At 42.7% G+C, this 25,266-nt stretch overlaps 1 protein-coding gene across 12 annotated transcripts in view; it reads left to right on the top strand.

Moving 5' to 3' along the window:
- The window catches only part of PCDH15 (protocadherin related 15), a 721,430-nt gene that overhangs the window by 321,990 nt on the left and 374,174 nt on the right, over positions 1-25,266 (top strand). The gene's annotated exons all lie outside the window — the stretch shown is intronic.

Raw genomic sequence — 25,266 nt, 5'->3', positions numbered from 1 at the left:
CTTGTCTAACAGCCTAACATACCAAGTAGCATTTAGGCAAAATTTTGCAGTTTTTAGAGTTAGGGCTTAGTAAACTCCCAGCCTTGTACAGGGCTAATTTGTTGATATGCCTCTAACTTGGTAAAACAGTAACAATGCTGCTGGTACTGCCCATTACCCTTTCTCCCCTCTTTCTTATACCAGAGTTAACCTTCCATGTGTATCTTTTACAACAACATTATTCAGTTATAACTTGAGTATCCTTCATATTTAACTTTTCTTGCTGCATAGCAATTCTTTTCCTGACTTCTGGTGTGTTACTTACGTGGACTGCTTGGTATTATTTTGCTAATTATTCTTGGATTTCTGCATTTTCCTTGCACGGTGCTCATTGCGATCGTGCCATCAATCTAAGGATGTGCTTTAATTAAAAAAAAAAAAAAAAAAAAAAGTAATTTCTAATGATTATTGCATCCCATTTAATATGGATAATTTAAACAACTTTATTATACTTCTGGTGTCACTTGAGGACAAAATGCATGTGAGTACATATGTGCACGCACGTATTTCATACGCAAGAAGAAAGCCTTTATCTGAAGTGCTCTGTTGTTACCACCGGATAGCATGTTACTGTGTAAGCTTAACTCTAGGTCCACATTTCATTCCTTCTTATAAAGCCCTCTAATTGGTGGAGCTGGTAAGCTAATAGTATAGGGGATGGAGTAAATAATTAATGATATTAATATTAATGCACTGTGGGCTTTTACAGGACCGAGTCTTGCTTTAGGGAGTTTGAGACTGTGTATATGTATTCCCAGTTACTCTTACCTGCATGTAGCTATCGCTTTAGGTATTCTTGTCCTGGGGGGGCTTAGGCTAGCAAGGTGTTATTTGATGCATTTTATCTATGGTGTTAGTTCTCAGGTTGCAGGAACATAATCCACATAGCTTTGCAGTTACAACCCTATAAGAGTGCAATTTAATGAGAGTGCTGCTCTGCTTAACGATGAAGTGCTCCTCTCTCAGCTGTTGTAATGAGCTGCTGAGGCAAGAAAGTTAGCCCCAGCTGCTGTGTTTCACACCTTACACTTGGACAGTGAATACACAGACTGTAAAGAAGTTTGGGGCTTGATCGCTTCTTTATAGTTACCTGCTTGTGCTAAATCACTGGTGGAATAATTGTATTGTCACCTTGTGTCATATCTGCTCAGGTGTAATAGCTTTGCCAGAAAGGCAGTCGCCTGTAAAATTGTGGTGTGAAGGTTTTAATGTTCCTTGGAAAGGTGGGGAGGGCTGTTAAAGGCATTTTTGTTCTGTTTTGCTTTGTTTTGCCTTTTTTTTTTTTTTTTTGGTTTTGTTTTGTTTTGTTTTTGTATGAGTTCACTGATTTACTGGTGTGTGGGACTGAGTGATAACATCTTGGTGTTGGGAATAGCAGGCAGGTCTTTACACTAAAGAAACAGTTGCTCTTGAATACTTTTAAATAACAAGACAAAACCAATTACAGCTGTTAAGCTTAAAAATAGCCTGAAGTGGCCGGGCTGGATTCTGGTCTTTACTTACTCCATAGCTAAATTGTTGTAAGGGTTAAAGGTATTAAGTGAGAATTAACTCTTTGTGTGCTGCAGCCTTTGGTTTGAGATGTCCAATGTTAAACTTCGTTTCTGCTTTTTAAGTTGCTTTGTAACTTTTTCTTCTATGAAAGTCCATTATCTGCAAGAAGTATCTTCAAGAAAAAGAAAAAAAGAGAGAAAAGCAAACTTTCATGAAGAGTGGGCTTGTGAAGGACATTTTGTAGTTTAATACTGATATTAAATTTTAAAGGCTGAGATGTGACAACCAGTTTTGGCTACAAATTGGATGTAAGTTCATTATTTCAAATATGTAATAGGAGCTTAAGAATGGAAAGGGCCATCCATGTCTCCAGCCGTGGTTCTTGCTACTGCAGCCACAGCATCACACCATCACTGGAATACATATTGAGCACCCTCTTAAAAACAAGGGGAAGGCTGTTTTTTTTGTTCTTTTATCCCTGGTGCTCCTTTGGAACCCTGGAGCTCCTGGCACTCAGACCCTTCTGCTCATTTCCAGGGCAAACACAGTCTTGACCATTTGTTGTGCCAAAAATCTTTTTTTTGCTAGTGTCTTGGCTGTCTTTTTGAGGATGTCTTTCATCTCAAACTCTGCTTTCTTCTATGTAATGAAGAAAATTGTACATTACATTCATTTGGACACATCATTGGTGTTTTGTTCTGTGATACCGTTGCTTTCTCGTTTATGTTGGAAATACATTCTGGGTCCAAGGGTCACATTTGATTTTTTACACCCAGATTGCGTTTATTATTCCTCATAATGATGTTGCAATTAACTGTAACTTGCTAGTTGTCCTCCTTTGCAGTTTTCACCAGGAAGCACACAGCATACAAGGAAACCTCTTGTAGCCCTTGGGTACGTGACCTTGTGCTGTGCTTTACTGAACTTCGTCCTGTTACTGCTTCATTTCTTCAGAGCTTCTAGTTATTTCTGTGCAATACCCATGTCCTCTCTTCCAGTATCTGTATCCCTGTTGTTTTGTGTGTTATCAGCCAATTCCTAATGCTAGCGACAGAGCTATTAGGGGAAATGTTTAATAAGATCAGATCCAAGAGTGATTCTTAAGACTCTCTAATAATCACTTAAGTTTTAGGGACTTGTGCTGTTGTGTCCCCTTGAGCCAGATGCTCGCCCATCTCAAAATTGCTGTGCTGGTTGCAGCTTAGCTCACAGTTTCCCATGTGACACTGCTGAATGCTCTGCTAAAATCCCAATTAATGAGATCTACAGCATTTGGAGAATGTTATCTGATGAAGTAATCTCTTAGGTTAGTCTGTCACAAGCTACCTTTTGTTAAACCCGTATTAAATTTGGTCACATTTTGCAATGCTTTCAAGTCTCCTGAAGGAGATTCGAAGGGAAGAATATTTGGTCTCTGTGCCACTGAAGTAAGTTTTATAGGGTTGTAGAAAAATCTTTTACTTAAAACATGAATAATTTATTTCCTACTCTTTAATTGTATGCAGTATCCCAGTTAAAAGAAATGTCTTAGCAGCATTCAATTTTGTGTGCCATTTATTTCAAAACCTGGGGTTTGACTCTTTAATGGCTCCTCAAGTTTTTAATTCCACTTTATGATTATTTCCTCTTTTGTACCCTTGTGTACCTTACTTTTTTCCTTTCACTGTTTATCTCCTTCCTCTCATGCCATAGTAAAAATATTAATTAAAACCCTTACTAACAATAAGGTCAAAAATGTCCTGCATGGGAGCCTAGGGTGTTATTTTCCTGATCTTTCCATACCTGTAACACTGAAGCAATTTTATAAAGCTATCAAAAGCAGGAAAACACTTCTGAGCTCTTCAATTCAGTTGATTTTTCAAGCTAGTTCTCTTAATTTCTTTCTTTTTTTTATTTTTTTTTCAGAACAAATGTTGATAACCCTTAATTACAAATCTGTTTACTTTTGTTCTTCCATTTTATTTAATCAGCTTATTACCATTCAAATCCAGTTTACTTTACCATGAGTGAATTCTCTGAAAATCGAGTATGAATTAACCTTATTTCTTACAGATATAAAGGTTATCCACTGAATCAATTGCATGTGAGAGTACACAAATTACGCTGCCGCCAGTATTCTTTGCTCTTTGTATCTGGAAAATTGAAATCTCCAATGGTGGCACACTTTCTGATAGTCCCTACTTCTCTAAGAGCGCTACAGCGATATACGTGGTGCTTCAAGGCTTATGGTATTACTGCAGTCAAATGCAATTTGCCTGGAACGTCTCTTCCCAGAGTGACTGTGACCAAAACTAATACTGAAGTTTGCCATATGGGGCACTTCTGCCTTTGTATCTCTTTCTCAAATTGGAAAGCCTTTAGAGAATATCCACTACGCTCATGTCTGGAGAAATAATAAGATCAAGTTAGGTGGTTGCACCAGGGTTTCCTCTGTTTTGCAGGTGTAATTGAGCCTACACACAAAACAACCCCAAGGAGCGCTACAGGCTGGGAGATGAGGGGTTGGAAAGCTGCCTGGCAGAGAAGGACCTGGGAGTATTGGTTGACAGTCGGCTGAATATGAGCCAGCAGTGTGCTCAGGTGGCCAAGAAGGCCAGCAGCATCCTGGCTTGCATAAGAAACAGTGTGGCCAGCAGGTCCAGGGAAGTGATTGTCCCCCTGTACTCAGCTCTGGTGAGTCCACACCTCAAGTAATATGTTCAGTTTTGGGCCCCTCGCTACAAGGACATGGAGGTGCCCGAGCAAGTCCAAAGAAGGGCAACCAAGCTGGTGAGGGGTCTGGAGAACAAGGCTTATGAGGAGCGGCTGAGGGAGCTGGGACTGTTTAGCCTGGAGAAGAGGAGGCTCAGGGGCAACCTTATCACACTCCACAGGTACCTTAAAGGAGGCTGTAGTGAGGTGGGGGTGGGTCTATTGTCCCACGTGCCTGGTGACAGGACGAGGGGGAATGGGCTAAAGTTGCGCCAGGGGAGGTTTAGGTTGGATGTTAGGAAGAACTTCTTTACCGAAAGGGTTGTTAGGCACTGGAATGGGCTGCCCAGGGAAGTGGTTGAGTCACCATCCCTGGGCGTCTTTAAAAGACGTTTAGATGTAGAGCTCAGTGATGTGGTTTAGTGGAGGACTTGGTAGCATTAGGTCAGAGGTTGGACTTGGTGATCTTGGAGGTCTCTTCCGACCTAGGTGATTCTGTGATTCTGTAAGTTCAATCTACTTTCCATGTGACATTTGAGATGGTAAGACTCCTTTGCATTCCCACAAAACTACTATTGCTTGGTAGTACTCTTCTCCATCCCAGCATACCAACACAGATAAAATTATAAATGAGATTAATTTTCCTTTTTTTTTTTTTTAAGCATTTACACTGTATTAGACCAAACGAGTGAGGAAGGAGTAGATCAGGATTGTGACAAATTGTACACGATGATTTGGAGATCTGATTTTCGATGATTCATTTTCACAAATTTGTTCTGTTAAAATTTGCAATTGCCGGTCAGGATGCTTCTAGATTTCAAAGGGAGAATTTAGGTAGCTGAAGTGAAAGTTCCTGGTCTAGACACAGTCTGTAAGCTGTGCACACCTGACAGTCATAGCTGCTGGATTTCTTTGGGCTTACGGTAGAAGAGCCTGGAACGTTGCAGGGAGGGTTGTTGCTGTTGTTTTTATGTCATTGCAAAGTGCTTCCATGTTTTTGAGCTGTGACAATGCATTATGGACCTGTTACACTGCTGGTCCTGGAAAAGCAGGCTTTGATTACAAGTTAGCAGATGGTAAAATGTTGAAGAAGTCCCACCTTGAATACGGTCATAATCACAACACTCAGAGAGCAGGAACAGCCAAGTAAAACAGCTGCTGTTTGACACAATAGGTCAGAAGCTGATGATGGGATACAGAGCTGTTCTTGGTCCATAAATTTACATACTTGGTTCATAAATAAGTGACACTTGATTTTAATTTGGTGATGTACTTTCACACTGTGTCCTCCCTTTAACAGTTTTGGAATGACTTTCCAGCTTGATCCTTTGGTGACTCAGATTTAGAAGTTCCTTGCTCGGCCTCCCTGCCTACCAAGGAGCTGCTGCTTTAGTAATATTGTGTATTGAGAATAACTCTGTATTCACCACTGCTTCTGTGTCTTACGTTCAGTTTTCTGCATGTTTTGGAACATCCTGGTCAGCGAATGTAGTGCTGCACCTTTGAAATCACTACTGATCGATAAGCTCACCATACCAGCTTGGCCCAGATTATTTGTAAATAGCTTAAAAAACTGTTCAGGGCTGCTCTTTCTGAGTAACCAGCATGTTGGCTAGCCTATCATTTCTGGTCTACAGTCACAAAACCGTGCAAATTGCAGTCAAGCTGAAGTCATGAACCTCACAAGAAATAACACCAGACAAAATCATCTCTGTTCCTGTGCTGAAAAACCAAATACAAGGTGACGTGGCCACCAAGCTATCAGTTGTGGTGGTGTTGACTCTTCCTAAGGTGGGGCTGGGTCCTAAGGTGGTGGCTAGCAGACATCCCGTGCCATGCTGAATTGCTTCATCCTTGCTGGCCATCTGTGCACGGCTGTGAAAGATTTATCTGTCCTGAACAAAACATAAGAGCTGTTACTTGCCCAAGTGGTGAGTGTTGTGTGGCCTGGACGGGTGAGGTGCTCTGTGCAGTGTACTTCACACCAAACTTATGCGTGAGGGGGTGCAAGGATGACAGTATGCTGGTGAAGCGATGTGGTTGGATTGACAGCCCTCTGTTTTTCAGATACAGTGGACTTTGGGCTGGCTTGATTCAAGTGGCCTGTGGGTCTTGGTGGAAGAGAGACGTGAATGCCTCAGTCCACTTCTGTACCCTTGGATGCTTGTTTAATTTGTACTGTTGTGACCACATCAGACCCATGCAGTGTCCAATTTGCTTTCTGAAGAGCCCAGGGTGAGATTTGATTTTGCCTTTGTGAATGAATCTTCATGCTACACATACTGCTTGAGTTGCAGCCAAAGATCTACTGTACTCACTTGTCCTGAGCATACCTGCAAACAAGAGGAGAAAATGTGCTTCTCTCTTAACCTTGCCTCCTGGTCTTTGTTCTGGTATAATTCTGCCTTAGCTGAACGTTGAACACACCATAGGCAACATTTCCCTTAGAGGCAGGGAACAGCATAAGAAATTATGGCCCTCTGATTTAAAATGTAATAGCTTAGACTCTCCCAGATTTCCCAGCATCAGCTGGAACGTGGAGTCCACATAGCAATTTATGAGCCGTGGTAGACCATGGTTATTACTACACTTGTTTCAGCTGATGAGTTGCACACCAGCCATAGCTCAAGGCTGGCACTAGTGTTTACAGAGCTCTCCAGAGGAAAGATGATTGATTGATCCAAGGCCTAGTGCTGTTTTGGCCTTGGATCAACATCAGAGACTTGAGAACGCAACGTGAACCATCCTGCGCATGGACCTGTAGCTGGTATTCTGGCATAACTCCTTTATTTTTACCTGCTCGTATTGACTTAGCTCGGTGCAGAAACACTGCCATGGGGTATAGCGCAGCGGTGTCGCTTTTCAGATACCTCTACCCACAACTAAAGCCAGCTTCGCCCCCTCTGCATGACACGAAACCGTTCATTGGTGAGTGATTTTTAGGCCCACTGTTAAATAAAGCCAGAGCGTAGCATTGTGTTAACCTGAACCGAGGTGGTATTTCTGCTGTGGTGTGAACGCCCTCGGGTGAGGCAGGCACAGCGGGGTCTGAGACTCGCTGCAAACGGCTCTGCGGCCTGCACCTTGGGCAGTTGCCACAGACACTGCGAGGCCTGTGTCCTGCCCCAGGCCACCAAAGGAGCTAGAGGCTGTCCTGGGTCATCTTGTGCTGCGAGAGGAGCTGGTCAGAATTCCCAGCAGCAATTGCCGCAAGCCTAAATGCAAGAAGGCAGTACTGAGGTTGCTCACTGCCAGGTGAACCCCGCCAAGCCCTGTCCTGATGGGCAGTACTTCCCAGCAGTGTCGTCAGCCTCCATCGGCACCCCCTTGAGCTGCAGTTTCTCCTTTTGACCTGGCTCTGGGACTGAAGTTATCTTGTGGGGCTGAGCGCAAGCAGCTCCGTGCTATTCATGCAGGGTCGAAGAGGAGCCTCTGTGCCTTCAGCTTGCTGAAGGGAGCAGGGATGTGGTGTGTTCTGGGGGCTGCCTGGGACAGCTCCAGCTCCAGGTCCTGCCCCAGGGTCTGTCACACCTCTCCCACCAGGTGCTGGCGGTTGAGCAGGTTTCACACCATTACCAGTTGCACTGTGGAAAGTGCGGAGGGCTTTTGGAGGGGCAGATGGTGCCAGAGGCTCTGCCACAGCTGTGCACATGTGCACAAAGCCCGAGTAGTGCTGTTAGCACGAGCAAGTGCTGAACTCTTGCTTTGTGCAAATGGAAATGGCTCTTGGATTGGCATCATAGTCTGTGAGCAGAAATTTACCTGTAACCCCTGAGAAATGGAACTGAACTTCAGCAGGCCTGTGGGAATGTAAAATTAGTAAGTAGTGGCAGTGCTGATGTAGTCTTTGGCTTCTAGTTCACAGACATCTGGGGTGTCAGTAGATGTGCACAGACAGTGAGACAAATCTGAGCGCCCGATGGGGAGGGGAAAAATAAGAGAAAGAAGGTTTCTGTGCTTCCTATCTCGCCACACAACCTACATGATTGTTATGAAATGAACTGATGAGAGATATTACTTCTCCCACCATCATTAGCATGCAAGTGTTCTCTGAATGTGCCAGATGTTTGGCTTGCATTATCTGGAAGTTTCTTTCATTTCCAGCCCTAGTGAAAGGGAAGCTTGAGCACGTCCAGCAGAATTACAAACAGTTTCCTGTACCAACGAAGACAGTAGCATACTTAATGAACTGTGTCATGCTAATAGTAAGTCCAGTTAATGAATGCTTTCCTGTTATTTTAGAGAGGTGGCTGAGTGACGTTTTTCTGATTCTGGATCACTGAATCCGTATGGAAGTGCAAATTACGTGTCTGAGAAAAGCTTCTCTTTATGTTAAGATTTGGAAGGAAGGTTTACTTAGTATCCTGTATTTTACAGTCAGATTTCCGAGAGATTTATTCAGAATACCCTTGTATTCAAAGCTTGCTAAGGGTATGTCCTCTGAGATATCATCGGGTGAAAAAAAAATGTCTTTACTAACAGTATAATACATGAATTCTGCAGAAATCCACTGAACATGTTTTCAGAGCACGATAGCACCAACTCCAGTAACACTATTTGAAAGCATTGATTTGTATAGAAGGAGGAGTTCCTGAACTACAGGCTGTAAGCAGCTAGTCAAGACTTTCACATTCAACACGGTTCTGCCAAAAACCTGGTAGACTCTTACGTCTCCACATAATAAGGAAATCACTGTTACTAGTCAGAATTTTCCCCAATTGTGTTCTCATACTTTTCTTCCTGGAATAGGGGAAGGCACTGATACTTGGGTTAGCTCTACAGTAGGAGATATGCAGGGAGTTGTCGTTGTTTTGTTGGCACCTCGGGCAGTATGGACACAGAAATCCCATCGGCGCCTGCCTCGTGCGTCAGAGCTCCTGGAACTGCTCTCTGCAGAGACCAGCACAGCTCCTCGGTGTCTCGGGCTAGGATCCTTGGATGGTATGACAATTTACCGCAGTGTTTTTTCATACTTGTGATCAGATTGGATATTGAAACAGTGGATTGGTAAAGATCACTTAGGTCTTTAGAACTGGCCATACATCCTGAGTTTTCTTCGGACTTGGTGTACTTGCTTGTAAGAAGGTCCTTAGTTTCTATTAGCTGTGACCTCAAGGCCTTGTCAGGAAGCTGCAACTTGAGAAAAGGATCCGATACATCATTTTTTTTTTCTCATTTTCTTGAAGACAGCTGTGTGAGGATTTGAAGAGAAGGGAAGGGCAGTAGGAATGGGAAGAATATGCGAAGATGAATCATGTTGGAGGAGGAGGATACAGAGGATGATGAGGGGGAGAAAGAAATAATAAAATTTGAGAATAAACCCAAAAGCAGGCTGGGCCAGATGAATGCATTTTATTCCTCTACAGGAATGTCGTGAGGAGAGCTGCCTGGCATTTGGCTCTGTTTAGCTGCTGGAAGCTGGATGGTAATTGCCCTTAATTTGAACGATTTTGTTCCATAATTTGTTTTGAAAATGACGGGAAAGTGATGGAGTTCACACTTTGTTATAGAGCAATACATTCTCCTTCTAATGCCATTTCTTTGAATCCTCTGACTGTGTTAATATGAGAAGTAGAAAGGAAATTCAGCGTTTATTGTCTCATATGTGTAACACATGCTTCTGTGTGTACTGCTGTTCGTGCATGTCTGGAGGAGGTGTGCTCTGCCCATCGCTGGTTTTTGACTGAGGAGTGCTGTGCAATCACTGCTTTATACTTGGTCCTTCTAACAGTTTCTTCAGCTGGTGCTTGGTCCATTTCTCCTACTTCCCCTCTTCTGAAGAATTTTGGAACTGGAATGTTCCTTGTGGGAGTGGAGAAAGAACTTTATTATCCCTACTATCACAATTGCAAGCAAGAATTCGGACGTATTTTCTCATAAGAGTTGGGGAAAAAGGAGTCTTGAATGCTACATGTAATAATAAGCTGTATACAATTCCAGGAAAACTAGTTTTTGCAAAATGCAGGTTACAGGAAGTAGCATAATGTCTAGTGGTCTCCAGAAGAGGATTTTGGAGCGGTTCCAGCTATTTCTTAAAAACATGATTCCTCATCTGCTCCATTATTAGCACTGAAATATCGTTAAATATACATAAATTCCTTGAAAGAAAATGCAACAATTTGTAATGATTTTGAGCACTTGAGAATGTCTAGGAGTAAGTATGACATTACGGGAAAGGAAAAGCACGTAACACGGCTTTTTTTTTTTTTTTTTCTTATCTGCAATGCACTTGATACAATTTTTTTTGTTCACGGTTAATCAGTCACATTCAGTGACCAGCATTTTATACAATAAGTGTTGCTGTTGTTGTTGAAGGGATAGGTCTAGGATAAGTGACTGGCCTCATGACTGTTTCAAAGCTATCGCACTCTTGTGAATCACTCCTCTTGCTGTACTCAAGAGATAAGGCATTGCTCCCAGAGTAACTTTTTATTATTGCAGCTATTGACGTTTCATCTAACACAGGCAAGTAAGCTAAAGAATCATGCTCATCCAGAGCAGATGTGAGTGGAAATGTCTTCTACTTTGTATGGAGTCCTGTGCAATTGTTTTCTTTGTCAATAAGTTAAAAAATTTGCAGAGGAGTGAGTCAGTACAGGTTGCTGATCCTGAAGTTTTATGCAGCCTCTTGCCTGTTAATAGAAGTAGCAATCCTTCACTTTGAAAACCCAGGTTTTCTTAGTCATTAATGGCATTAGGCTTATGTTAATATCTTCAGTGTCCTCATGTACTGTCTTGTCTTATTCTAACTGAGTAGTGTTGATATAACTCGTGATTTTTTTCTTAGTTTCAGCATTTTCAATTTTTTTATTTTTATTTTTTAATTATATATATTTTTAAAATTATTCTTTAAGGCTTTTGAGGTGCAACAAAGTACTCACAAGATTCTTCCCAAAGGAGTGGAAACGTCTTGTTACCTATCATTTCTGGGGCTAGATCTATGTGTATGAACTTTCAACTAGAAGGATAATGCTTTTTACACATCTGAGAAGTTTGCGTTGTAGTTTTGTTAGAGACTTTACAGTGGTGGTTAAAGAAACATCCTAGGGTCATCTGTGAATGGAATGACTGGAAGAGATGGAAGGGTACATCTGCACCAAATTTGTGAACTGCCCAGCCTGAAAGTCATTGTAGTGTATTACTGGTTATCCTCACAATCTGATGAAAATAACACATACTTTCCTGCTGGCTTATAATAATTTGCGTACACAACAGCATCTGCGCCTGGCACTGATGTGCCGTCTGTTTTTCTTCTTTCACCACTTCCAAAGCTGCTGAGGATGGGCAGGCTCCTGTAGGCAGCTCAGGGGATCCGGCATTTGCATTTCTGGGGAAGTGCCTGGGGAAGATGAGAATACTCGAGGTGGTAACAGTTAAGTGGAAACTGAAATCGGTCAAGGTGACAGCTAAATGGATGGTCTTCATTTGTTGTTGTTCCCACAGTTGCTTGCTTGCTCTTTACCAGAATTAGCGAGGCACGCTGATGAATGAGATCAGCATGGCAATATCTTCTTGAAGCGGCAACCTGTAGCGGCAAGTCATGCTTCCAGCCTGGCTGTACGTGCCTCTCTGGGATGGCAAAGGCAGACAGCTACCTAGAACTGGGGGCAGGAAAAGGACGTTTTTTTTGTTTCTTCGTTTGTTTGTTTTTAAATTTAAGAAAGATAAATCAGTACTGTGCAAAACCAACTTTCAGGCCAATCCGAAAAACTTTGATGGTATCCATATGTTAACAATGTACCATTGGTCGTTCAGCTTTGACCTGCTGGTATTTCGTAATTTAAGAATATTTCAGTTGAGCATTCTTGTTTCTTTGTTTTTATATAGAAGAATGTGTACTCCTACTGTAAATGACAAGCTTAATCAATCTGAGTATGCCATCTATTTAATTACAAGCGGAGATTATTAAGTTTTTAGATAATCGTTCAAATTAGATCAGAAATCATTTTGTTCCTACAGCTTTATGATTCCTTTCAAATATAGTTTTGTTTTCCTGCCTAGAAAAATGAGTTGTTCTGTAGTCCCGCTTCCTGCTTTCAGATACCTCCCTTGCATTTTCATGCCCTGTAGCATCTGAGAAACTTTGATACATATTTTTAAGGTAATATGTGCCACTCAGTCCAGTATGTTCCGTGAATGCACTGATTAAACCTTTCGTATGGACATTGCTGAGTGACTTATGATGAAAGGAGTAGATTGTTAAATCCTTGTTATGCACGTCACATTTAAGCAGCAATCCGTGAGAACCTCATTTGGAAATGCTTCTTTTCTTCAGTACTATCTTTATTGTTTCCTGTTCCGTGTGGTTCCTGCTTCTGCATGTCCTCCCCTCCTGAGAATTTTTTCCATGAGCTTAGTTGGCCTCTCCCTGCCTCTTTCCGAAGTGGGAATGAGAAGGGTATAGCAAGTACCAGCATCGCTGATGCTACCTGCCCCTTAATCTTTCTCTCCCCTCTCTTGCCTTAGCTCTGCACAGCCTAGGGTCTCTCCCTGAGATGGGTTTAAGTTCAAACAGCAGCAATTGCTTCCTTTCAGGATCTCAGTGCAGTGTGTGGTTCATGCAATATACAGTAGACTCCTATTTATAGCAAAGCCATTTTTCACGGCTCAGAGTGCAAATTGCACATCCAATTAAGCAGTATAGGTCTCCTGTACCATCTACCTGTGTTCCCCATCCTGCCTCTCTCAAATCTGCTCTCAGTGGTCTGTTACCTGCAACCCCACCTCTGAATTTCTACATGTGATTTGGATACAGCATGCTACATTCAAAGGAACGGGATGTTTAAATTCCGGCTAAGCAGTTCCTTCCGTTGGTTACTTTAATTCACATTTACATTTAACATAGTTCTTTTTTTTTCGTATTTCCCAAAATGAGCGCTGTAGTAAATGCAGCATTTCACAGTTGCTAATCACATACCATGCATGCAGTTGCTGTGAATCTTCCCACTGGAAGATGCACTCATCTTCCCCCAGTTGTGATTACTATTCCAACAGTACTTCAAGATGCCAGCTTTCCCTCTGCTCTGCCCACGCAGGTCACAAAAGCAAGCTCACTTCTCCTTCCATGTTTCTCAGGCAGTGGGGTTTTAATTTAAAAGGAGAAAAGTCGCATGAAGTAAGCCCCCCAAATGGATGCTCTTGCTATTCTTCTTTCTTTTAAAAATGAGAAAGCTGGCAACAAACAAAACTTAATTTTTTTCCTTTGTGCTTCTGTTACTGGATTTGGGGATTTTGTTTTTATGTTTTGGGGGTATTTTGCAGTCAAGTGCAGATGCCTCATATGTCACAGGTATTTCAATAAAGGTTGTTCTGTCAGTCAGAGATTTCCACTGAAGATCCAGGGCACTGAAGCACGTGGTTATTTTTGCATCTTCGATACCACTTCAGTTTAGAACACGCTGGTTTTGAACTCAGAATTTTCAAGGATGCTCAAGATCCCTGTCTTTTCATGATGAGTGAAGGTACTGTGAGGGATGGCTGCATATTCCCCACAGCACTTACAATAGGTGCTTAGGAAATTCTTAAATTCTCTTGTCCACAGGGTCCCTTCAGAGATCTGTCATGAATGGAAGAGTGGAAAGAGCAGATAATGGAAATTAATTCCCTTCCTTTTTCAGCCATTTGTAGCTATAGACAGTGCCCTCAGAAGCCTCCATGAGATAACTCTGTGTTTTCTTTGCCTAGGGCTATTTTGGTTTATAGCTCTGTATGTTCCTTTTGTCTGTTCTCGTGAAAACACGTTTGCACAGCCGTGGCACGGTTCCTGAGGATAGGCAAGTCTTGAAGCTTCACCAGATGCTTTGCACTGGGGCTGATGGTGCAGTGCTCAGCTTCAGGTGCTACTCAGCTGCTTCCATTTTGATTATTGGAGTCAGTTCCTGCAAAGTGCTTTGGAGCTGCGAGCGAGCCAAGTCATGGTAGTGCCATTAATTTCACTCCTGATACTGCCATCTCAAAATACCATGCCTTTTTGGACTGCATTCCTGCGTCCTGACTGGGTGATGCTGATTCAAATTGCACGTCATAATCCATCATCTTAGAGACTGGCAGAGTCTTCATCACAAAATGTCACCTTCAATTGTTCTTTTTGACTGATCCAGCATTAAGACCATATTGATCATTGCCCAGTAGATGGTGATGCAGTTGCATTTGGATTTGGATTCTTTTCTTCCTTAATGGTAAGGTTGGAAAACTTCCCCATTTCTTGAGGGTTTGTTCGTTTGTTTCAAACTACAGTGATTTATTAGGCTGCTGTTGTCTTGGTGTTTTACACTGATGTTAGAAACATGTCCTAAAAAGCAGCAATATTGCATGAATCAAAGTAACCTCAAGTTAAAACTATTTTGAGGAAGACTGCACAGGCAGTTTCATTGCATGGAGTGGCACGGGCAATGCTGCTTAATCAGATGTTTCATAAATTAATGAAGGCTTAAACTCTTCTCGTTCCATGATATACTGCATTTAATAATCCCATTAATTCTCAAAGGCTGAGAAGAAACAGATTATGGGTTTTTAAGATTTATAGTTTTGGCATTTACAGTCTGTGCAAATCCTGCTGTGTATTCTTGTATTTTTTGCAGAATGTTTAACCTCTGGGAACCCAACAATTTTAAATCGTACACTGACAAATTCAAAATAAAACTCAAATTACCTGGAGTTCTGGTAAGGGCTCTTGCTGCTGTTCCTTGGTTTCTGAGCTCTTCCAGGCCCACCAGCTGCTTCTAAGTGTTTCTAAATGGTTGGTTGCTCGGAAAGACCAATAAAGCAAACAGTAGCGTTTGTACGAGTGTCTTAAATTCCACAGCTTGCTGTTTTTTGAGGATGGGCCTGATTCACGTGAAAACCTCTGTTACAAGTAGCTAAGAAGACTGGAAACTGCTGCATAGGTGTTATACAGGTATGTTTTGGAAATCAAGATAGCCTTGCTTTGTGTGTGCTTTCCGCTAGAATAACGGTGCCAGCTCTGCTGGCACAAATCACCTGTTGAACTCCTGTAGTGCTTTCTCACCTGGATTAGGGCTGAATTACACAGCACAGCCAAACAGGCAATTCTTGGGCATTTCTGTACAGTAAGTGTTGCTGAGGGAAAGGTGAAAATTGCTCCCTTAACCTTCTGCCATGGAATCTTTGAGGATGAAATAGGAGCAACATACAAAAGTGCAAAAGGCTACTGTTACTTTTAGGCATTTTAGGCTCTCGGACCGAAGCAAATCTCAAAAGTTTAAATATTGCTATAAGAGCCTTTCAGCTCCTTGACACAAACCCAACAAGTTGGTTCAAAAGACTCTGGGTACAGGCCAGAGGGTGGACAGTGGAGGCCAGGTCGCCCTCCGTGCCCGTTCGTGCTGCTAAAGCAGTGCTTTGTTTCTTCCAGCCGCACTCTCCTGGTTTGTGTTTCACAGGCATCCCTCCGTTTTGGACAGGTTATTGGTCTGTCTGGTTGCTGCTGCTGCTGGCTGAATCTTGCGGTTCCTAATTAAACTGTCTTGCTCAGTTTCTTTAGGTTTAAATATTTTAAAACTTGCATAATTTATCAAAAATCCTTACTTCTTCCTCCAAACATAGTTGCTTCTCACTCGCATTAAACCTGGAATCATTTGAATGTGCACAGAAATGTTACGATTACCTCGCAGCAAATGCAGTAGTGGTTCTCAGGCTGTTCTTAGGAAGGGACTGATCAATGCTGAAAGCAAGCAAGGAGTTAAGTAAGCCACCCCTAAAAAATAAAACCAAAACCACACCAACAAACCCCCTCGTGTGCAGTGTGTAGGGCTCATTAACACTGCCTATTTATCAGTGAAGAAGGGTTGACTCGTTTGGCATTGCAAGAAAACCTGTTAAAGCTGGAGCCAGGAAGCAGGAGACTTGAATTCCTGCTGCCAGGAGGAAATCTGAAGATTTTTAAAACTCTGGAAGATTTGGTTTCAGGTGACTGGGGGTGCTTTGCTGGTAATGTAACAGCCAGGGGAATAAAGTAGTGGGATCCTTTAGAGTGAGATTCTGGTTCTTGATTTAGTGTGTGTGAAAAGCAGGGAATGTTGATTATTATTATTATTTGTTTTTTCCTTTAAGTGATGTTTTGAATACTTGTATGTTAAGCTGTATAGGGATTGCTCAGATTGTTTTGGCAGAGAAAAGTAACATTTCTGGCTGCAGCCTACTCAGAGGGCAGGTCTGAAGGACTTCTTTCTTGAGATCTGCTGCGCTGGTTTTTTTTTAGCCTTGAGTAGTCAGACTTCTGTATAGAAACGTAAAGTTGATGTAACTTCATTTATGTTTGTAATTTGTAAATGATGCTTATGAAACTGTTAAAAAAAAAAAAAAGGAAATGGAACATTTTTCTAAAAATTCTAATCCTCTTCATCCCCCCCCCCCAATAAATAAATAAATAAATAAATAAATATAAACAAACCTAGCATAGCAAAGACTTCACAGCAAGATGGATTCAGCTTTTAATGAGCAAGACGAGATGGTTTCTAAACTTTGTGTCGTACTCTGGGGGAGCCTCATCTGCAGCCCCCACCATGCCCATCCAGGTGCTACACCCAGGAACTGGGGAGGCACAAAAGCTGAGAGTTAATTCTTGTTAATTAGATACACTGATACCTATACAACATGCAGTAAGCTAACTAGGTTCTGCACTAAAGCCTTCCTAGGCTTGTTTTTAACATCTGTGTTTCATTAGCTGAATGTAACACAAGAAAAGCCCAGCTCTTTGGAAATGCCACAGTGGTTACGCACATGTGCAACCTGCAAATGCACAAATAACTCAAAATTACGGTCATGTAATCTAGCAATATAATTTGGAAGTGATTTTTAGGAGGAGGCTGTCAGAAGCACAGGTTATTGAAGGCGAGAGTTGCAACTTTTCTCAAGGTAGCTTGCGGGGCTTTGGATAGTATATGCATGAACTCAGATCAAAATGTTTCCTGTAAGTAGTTTTCAAACCTGCAGCTGTCAGCATGGCCAGCAAGAGATGACAGGGTGATAGCAGAAAGCTGTGTGTATATATATATACATATATATGCATTATATATATGCATTCTTTGTATGTCTAAAGTACTGCACTGTGTTCTGAAGGAAGGGTGGTCTTTGTTGAAACACGTGCATTTGTATTGAACTCCTCATAATGCTGTGGTAAAGCCCAGGGCCACGTGTGTGAGTGGAGCAGGTGATGGTAGTGGTTGTTCCCAGCCCGGTGTGACAACCCTGGGGGTGCCTTGTCTGGGGAGGCAGCAGGAGGCTGAGGTTGGGCTGGATTTGTGCATGGCTCCTTGCTTTGGAAATGAGAATACGCTATTAACACATTGCACCATCTGCTGGTTTGTCACTGTTGGTCAGAGGGCTAATTTGTGCTCTGAGCAAACTGAATGCACAGTCTTGAATAGTTGAAACACCTGGTTTTGTCTTCAGGTATCATAAGTGTTAGCCTAAAGCTGCCAGGCCTATTTAAAATATGTATATTTGTTGTGAACAGGGCTTTAGGTGGCTCTTCTCAGCTTTGTAAGTATGTCTGTTTGCCTTTATTTTCACGCACCAATTATTTTTTGTTCCAGGTAATCGTTATTAGGCATAGTGGTAAGAAAACTGTTTTGAGAAGGACATGAAAGTCATTGACCTGATTTGTTTTTCCAGTTCCTTTAGATTTGTTGTGAGGCATCATCTTCTGGTTACTTACTCGTTTACCTTTTGTTTAATGTTTTCACATTACTCTCAATGCTGTCGAAGTCAGCAAATGGGCAGTGTGGTGCAGGTTGGTGCCGTCAACCACTTGAGGCTTTCACCACGTGAGCTTCCTTGTGTACTGTTACGTAAAGATACCAAATCACCGGTAGTCCTTCAATTCTGAGCGTTTTAATAGCTTATTTAAATACAGTAGAGTAGCTCCGTTGAACGAGATGAATAATAACATACTCTTTGCTGACCGACCTCGAGGTCATCTTTCATCCCATCCATGAGACAGGAGCGCGGTTTGTGGCTGCAGAAATCACTGGAGCTCAAGTGCTGCCTTACAGTAGGGATAGCAAGGTACCTGTGGCTTAAAAGCTGCTGTGCTGATCACGGCCTCAGCAATGTGAGGAGACATCGCTCTTCTGTTTCTTCAGTGAGCTTTATCACTGCCTAAAATTGCAGAATTTTTTTTGGAGGCTTTGCTAGTCTCTGCTCCCTGCCGGCAGAGCCTGGAGGCTGCACAGGTCAGGCTGAGCTGTTGAAATTTGGAAACTTAAGCTTGGGAACATGAGCGTGTGCATCCAGCATAGTTTTGGGGAAGCTGCTAACAAACTGGAGCAGGAAAGCATGAGATGCTGGCTGTTTCCATGGTGCTTCTGATCACAAGAAGTTGCAGGTGTCTGCTTGCATCGTATGTGCTGTGACATGCTTTCCTCCAGGGATTTGAGTCTACGTTGGGTGAGTTGTACCCGTCCTTAGAGCTGGGACATATATGCCCATACGGGCATATTCAATCCAGCAGTTCCTGAGCCTTCTGCTGCAGTGCCACTACATCTGCAGCAGCACACCGTTGGTCACTAATGCCTCAGACAAGTGCTTTCATGCATTTTGCTTTCCTTCTAATCCTTGCTGCTCTCATGGGTATCTCTGCAATTTAAGATTTCTCTGTTTTGCTCACCAAATAATCCCCATTGATTTGGAGATGTAATGTCAAACATGCCTGCTTTAGATTTATGATAGAAAACGCGCATTGAAAGACTGTTTTCTGATGAGATTAATTGGGACTTTCATGAGCCTGTAAACAAAACGTGAAAATTAGGAGTGTGTGGACTGGGTGTGCGCGTTGTGTTCACCCTTCCCCCCAGCATTCTCACAGGAAACCAATTTGTTTCTTTGAGAAATAACATGATTGGCCTTAAAAATCTTTAAATGGCCTTTTACTTTAATTAGTGGGTTGGTTTTTTTTTGTTTTACTGAGAACAACACATTATAAAAAGGAAATACCCATATGGTAGTTGTCTTCGATTTTATGTCGCGCAGACCTAATTGGATCTGCTAACTTAAATATGATGTAACTATGCCAAAGTAATAATAGGCATGCTGCTAACTGTACAGCTAGGATTTGTTGTTTGCATCTTTTTTACCTTTGTAAATAAAGTACGGCTCTAGGAGAGGCAGAACTAAACCAACACTTTTTCTCAGGCTGCATTTTTAAAAAATACAATTTAAATTGTATTTGTCACATTTTTAACAGCGCTATTTGAAGTACCACCTTGTTAGTACGGTGGAAAGTATAATGCTCCTTAAAAGTAGCATCTACACTTACCTGGTTTTAAGTAGGTTACATGGGTAGGGACCTTTAGGTGGGTTTATGGAAGGTGCAGGTTGCTATTTCCTAAATCTGTAGTATTTTGGAATTGTTTAAATGGTTATTTCCTCTAGCTGTACAAAAGAGCATAATGCTTTCTCCCCATCATGGATTTATTTGGCTGTTTTTCAGGATTTTTTGCTATGCTTCTATAGCATTAACTGTTGGTGTTTTTAGTACAGCAGCATGAATATTCCATCTTGGCGTGAATGCGCCATCCAGTTGCAGAGCTTTTTTCCTGTTATAGCCAGCTGCTTTTTACTTAGAGTATTTTTTTTCCTAGCTATTTTAATTTTACTATAAATGTCTTATTTTCCTTGACTTCCATCTCTGCTAGAATTCTAGTCCTTATTTCCTTCTGAAGAGAATCTGCCAAAATAGCAGTTTGTCACTCTGCCTCTTAGCGAGGTTCTTGTGCTTCTGTGAGCTCGCAGCCCTGTGCGCTTCCTGGTTCCGATCTTGGGCTGAAGGTATCGCACAGGTCTCATCTTGATTCTGTCCTGGGTAACGGGGATCTTTATTCCCTGACCTAAAAGGTGTATGACTGTCTTGCTTTAAGGCTTCTGGCTCTTCTGAACTTCCCCGGTAAAGTGATTTTTGAGAAGAGTAAAAAAGGAGGAGGGGAAGAAAATGCATGGGGCTGATTTTTAGGAACACAGCTTCCCTTGGAGGAGTAGCTGTCCAGCAGCTACCTGCAGAAGGATGTGCATTAACCTCAGGTGAATCCATGTTCACTTACCATGTTACATCTTTGTGATGAGCACCAAGTGTATTTTTTGATCATAACTGATTTCATAGAATCATTTAGCTTGAAAAAGATCTCTACGGTCATCAAGTCCAACTGTTAGCCTCACGCCACCAAGTCTACCACCAAACCATGTCCCTCAGCACCACACCTACATCTTTTCTAAGACCTCCTGGGACGGTGACTCAACCACTTCCCTGAGCAGCCTGTTCCAACGCCTCACAACCCTTTCAGTGACAAAATTTTTCCTTACATCCAACCTAAACCTCCCCTGGCACAACTTGAGGCCATTCCCTCTTGTCCTACCGCTTGTTGCTTGGGAGAAGGGGCCGACCCCCACTCCACTGCACCCTCCTTGGGGTAGTTGGAGAGAGCAATAATTCTTTTTCTGTTTATCCAAAGCACGTCTTCCAGGAGGACGGTAGTTTGTGTATGAAATGGCCTGCTGCGTGTGGAGGAGGGTAGGAACTGGTTACTGGTTGTAGCTCTGTTCCTGGCTTGTTGCGAGTCTATGGAGGAGATTAAAGTGTGCTCTTTGCATTTAATTAGCTGACCCAAAACATCAGCTGTTTTGTTTCAGTTAATGGGATGTACTGAATGCAGTGATACTTGCAAATAAAGCGAGGAGGAATTCAAGCTTTTGAAGCTCTTCTTTTTGCAGATGGGGAAACTCATGTGACCTAAGGAAGAATGTTCTAGAGCTATGATTACTCAGTTAAGAGCTCTTCAAATACAGGCTATCAACTAAGTATCAAAACATATTTAAACATTCAACTTTTGAATTTGTACTGAATATGATTGCGAGTTGAGCGTTCCTTGTACGTTTCTCTAGTATTATGCTTTGAGATCCAGGATGAAAACACACATGATGCTTTCCTTGAGAGCTTCTTTATATGCTTTTTGTTATTCTGCGTATATTTGGGCCAAGCTGGATCACACCAGGAGACACCTATAACTTTTCTGTCTAATAGCATAGACTGAGCCTGTTTCCATGAAAATACTTCTGGACGCAAACGTTTAATGATGTATCTGTACCTGTAGCTTGATGTATGCTCATGCCAATAATTACTAAATACACATTAACAGTGCATTAGGTTTAATACGGAGTGTAAAGAAAACAGGTGTCTTCAACAGTGCATTGGAGCTGCTGAGAGGCTGGGGCAGTTCCTTTTCTTCCCACATTTCTCTTTCTCTGCATCCAAATGGTTTTGTGCGTTGTGTTTTCCTGCCCCTCCTGCCTTCCTGCAGTGATCGTTGCATGCCCTGCGCTGGCAAGCTCCATCTTCTGCTGCACCCTGCTGGCTCTTCTGAGGCAGGGTAGAGGCCTGGGTGCTATTTCAGTCCTGTTCCTGTTGCCCCCAAATGAAGGAGGAGTAACCTGTGTGTGTGTGTGTCTGTACACTGCTCGCTGCTTCAGTTCCCTTTAGTCTCTTGCAACATAAATAAGTTCTGTGTTTCCTAATGGGCAAAAATCTCTTGTATTCCTTCAAAGTACTGGAGGGAAACAAATGAGCTAGTAGTTTGTTCTGATGATCTGAAGATGGGTAGCTGTGATGCCATAGGAGACAGTAACATCTTCATTGTGGCTTCACCGTGGATCCCTGTTTTAATTTACAATAGAGCCTGGAATGTATTTTTAATTCCTATTAGTAAGGAAGATATTGCTGAAAGTAGGGTTTGTTTTTCTGCTCCTCCCCTCTCCCTCATGTTAACCTTAGCCATGTTGTTTCTGTTAACTCCTGAGCTGTAATTACTGAAGAGCTGAAATCTCCTGGCTGTCGTAGTCTTGCTTGGTAACGTCTGATGGAAGTCCCAGGGAACCTAGCTTTTGTTACTGGGACTGCGAATTGCGTGGTTATAATGGCTGATTGCCTGTAAATGCTCTGCTCAGGCCCGGTTTCAAGCAACACTCGTGGCTGTGTCTGAACTATTTCAAGGTTTTTTAATGTTATCAGGTGAAGTGTACTGTGATCCTGTCCCTCCTTGCTGCCCTCGGTAGGAGCCAGCTCAGTCGCCGTGCATCCAAGTGCCCTGTGCCCGGGGAGCCAGCTTGTACCCCTGAACGTGAACCAGGATTCCAAGCTAAGAAATGCAGACGTGCTTCCCAGACTGCGTAAGGTTCCCTTCTGCGGCCAAGACTCATAATCAAGGCAGTTCTCCTAAAAAAGGTTATTTCTTTATGTGGCAACAATTTTCAGTGCTGGAGGGCCTTCATGCTTACGTCTAATGTGTAACAAAATATCATGACTGGAAGTCAAAATTACTAAAGTTCACATTGTAAACAAGCTGTAAATATTTTACTGAAGGTAATTAACCATTGAAATAAATCAGCAAGGGATGTAATAAATTTCCTGGGTTCTTTGGAATTTTACTCGTAACTAAAAGCCTTTTAAAGCATCTGTCTTGCACTTGAGTCACAGCTTCTTGGACTTGCTGTGGGCATTGCTTAGTTGAATTAAATTGTCTGCCTTGTGTGTGATGGGGAGTGAGATGCCCTGGGTGCTGTTCCAATGTGTGAGCTGGGGGTGTGGGCCAAGGGCAGTGGTGGTGGGCTCGGGGAGCTCTTCTGGCCGTGCTCCCCAGGCTGCTTGTGTCAGTGTGCCTGGGCATAAGGGACACAGGAGCTGAGATGGTGGCCTTTAATGGCACGCCAGGCCCGATGCCCTGCTTTAAATGGTAAAATAACATACAGTTTGGATGAAAATACGTGTCCCAAGCAGTGTTTTAACTTATAAATGTGTAGTTGAACGCTTCCTTAAATTGTTGTGTACATGTTTAAGAATAAAAAAGGAACATCTTGCTAACATCAGCTTAGTGTTTGTTTCATCACTTCTCAGACGGGATGTTAACCTGAAGAAATTTGACTGAGTTCCTAAAGGCCATTTGCCATACTCTTGACATATGCTATTGCAAGTACCTGTTTGAAGTGATATAGTCATCAGCTACAGGTAGATTTTTCCTCTTACATGTTGGTTTAATTAAGAGAAATATTCACCAGAATCCTTAATAAAAGATTCAGATTGCTTTGGTATACGTGGGTCACAACCTGTGTCTCTCACTTCAGCATCTGCAGGTAAAATGTAAGTTACAGAACATGGAAATTTAACGGGAACCTCCTTAGTTCTCTGGAGGTTACCAGTGAGCGTAAGAAGTTGCAATAGCAGCCTCTCTTTACAACGCCAACAAACTGAAAGAGAAGACTTTGGCCTGACGTATGTCCTGCTGGCAGCATTCGGCCCTGCACCTCTCTGAATCGCAGCAGGACGTACGGAGTAAGCTTTCGGGGCAGGGGAGGGCACAGGGCTTGTTTGGCCCCATGGTAGATAAGGAAAAGCTTTAAGCTGGTGCGTGTTAGTTAATCCGGTGGAGGATGGGGAGGAGACCTGCAGTTTTCTCTTGATGGGTTTGTCTTAAATTCTTTCTCTCCACTGAAGCAGCATCCCGCATGTGAAAGCTTTCAAGACAGCCAAATGTAGCCACTAACGGGCACAGTCTCTTTGTTTCAGCACTTCTAGTGCTGTTTTCTGGCTGGAGGTCTGAGGGAGAGGCTGCGTGCCACCTGTTCTGGCAGCTGAAGGCTGCAACAGTCAGTACATGAGCATGGAATTAGGCAGTTGTCCTGCGCCGAGCAGCTGAGTGACATGCTTTTCAGAACCAGTCTTGGTTAGAAACTCACCTGGGGCTTGCTGGGCTGCATGGTTTTCATTGCAATTCACAGCTGCAGTTTGCTACAGGAATCAAGTGTGAAGGCCAGGTAGATTGCTGTGTCTAGACCTGTCCGGGACTGAATGTAGTGCCTGCAGGTCGTGTCCCTAAGGTCACTGCTGCTGGCAGGCAGAGGGCAGTTCCCTCCAGCTGCAAAGAGAGCATGGAGGGCAAATGGCATCTCACACAAAGCAGCTCGATTTTTCTCTATTGCTTTCGTTTTTGAGCTTCCCTTGGCTGTTCTCCCTTGTGCATGGAGGACCACCAGAATCACGATGGAAGCGGATGGACGTGGCTGTCTCGTGCAGCCCTGCTCTGCCTTTCTCAGCGCAGGACGGGTGTGTGTTTATTGAACATTACAGGGCATAGCCAGGAAGGAGCAATGCGATCTGCTGCTGGGAAGGGAGCCGGTCACGCTATTCCAGATATGATTACCGCCAATCTTTGTGATGAAAATAAGCAAAGCCACATTTGCTGAGTATCCACTCTTCCCTGCCAGTTCTTTCTGAATCATCAGCTTCTGAAAAGAGCAATAAAAATGTGCAAAGATCTAACTTTCATAGATTATCGTCTGCAAATGTGACAGGTGTCATTTCTATTGCTTTCTCTTCGAGGCTGGCCAAGGGTGCATCTGAACTGCTGGCTTTTCCACTACTCTTGGAATGAGTTCGTGACCAGAATTCAGAGGGGACGGTTAGAAGCAGTTTTATGAATAATTTTGGGGTGAGTGATGTTATTTTAGATAGCTTTCTGGCCTTGGCCAGTAGGTTGCTCCTTGGGAAGATGTCAGAGCAACCTGTGCCATGGAACTGGACCCAGCTGTTGCTTCTTGGGATCCAGCTGGTTGAAGAATCATCTTGTACCTCACAGAGAGGAGAGCCTGCCACCTTTTCAGTACCTGCTTGATCGGTGAAACCTTTTTATAATTAGACTCTTTCTCATGGCATTCATTAATGGATCTTCTGCACTGGCCAACGTGATACTCAATAGCTGCGCGAAGGAAATCCATACATCCCGTCTCTGCATCTCTCTGAGATGGTCACTGGTTAAAATTTTATAAATGTGTCTGTGGCTGTCCTGTTAGACTAGATTTGTTAGTTACCGAAGTAACGTTGAGTTGTGGGGTGAACACCTTGTTTTTATTTATTTATTTATTTTTAAGTCTGAATTTTGTTTAATGTGCTATCTGTGACCTAGATAGGAAGACAAGTGAAGTTCACTCCATCACGGATTGTGTTTCACCATTTGGTTCTGCAGTTACTGGTGGGGGGGT

This window comes from Oxyura jamaicensis, chromosome 6 (assembly GCF_011077185.1).
Source record: "Oxyura jamaicensis isolate SHBP4307 breed ruddy duck chromosome 6, BPBGC_Ojam_1.0, whole genome shotgun sequence".
NCBI lineage: Eukaryota > Metazoa > Chordata > Aves > Anseriformes > Anatidae > Oxyura > Oxyura jamaicensis.
Note: the sequence above shows the minus strand (reverse complement) of the source record. Positions and strands in the feature narration are given on the sequence as shown.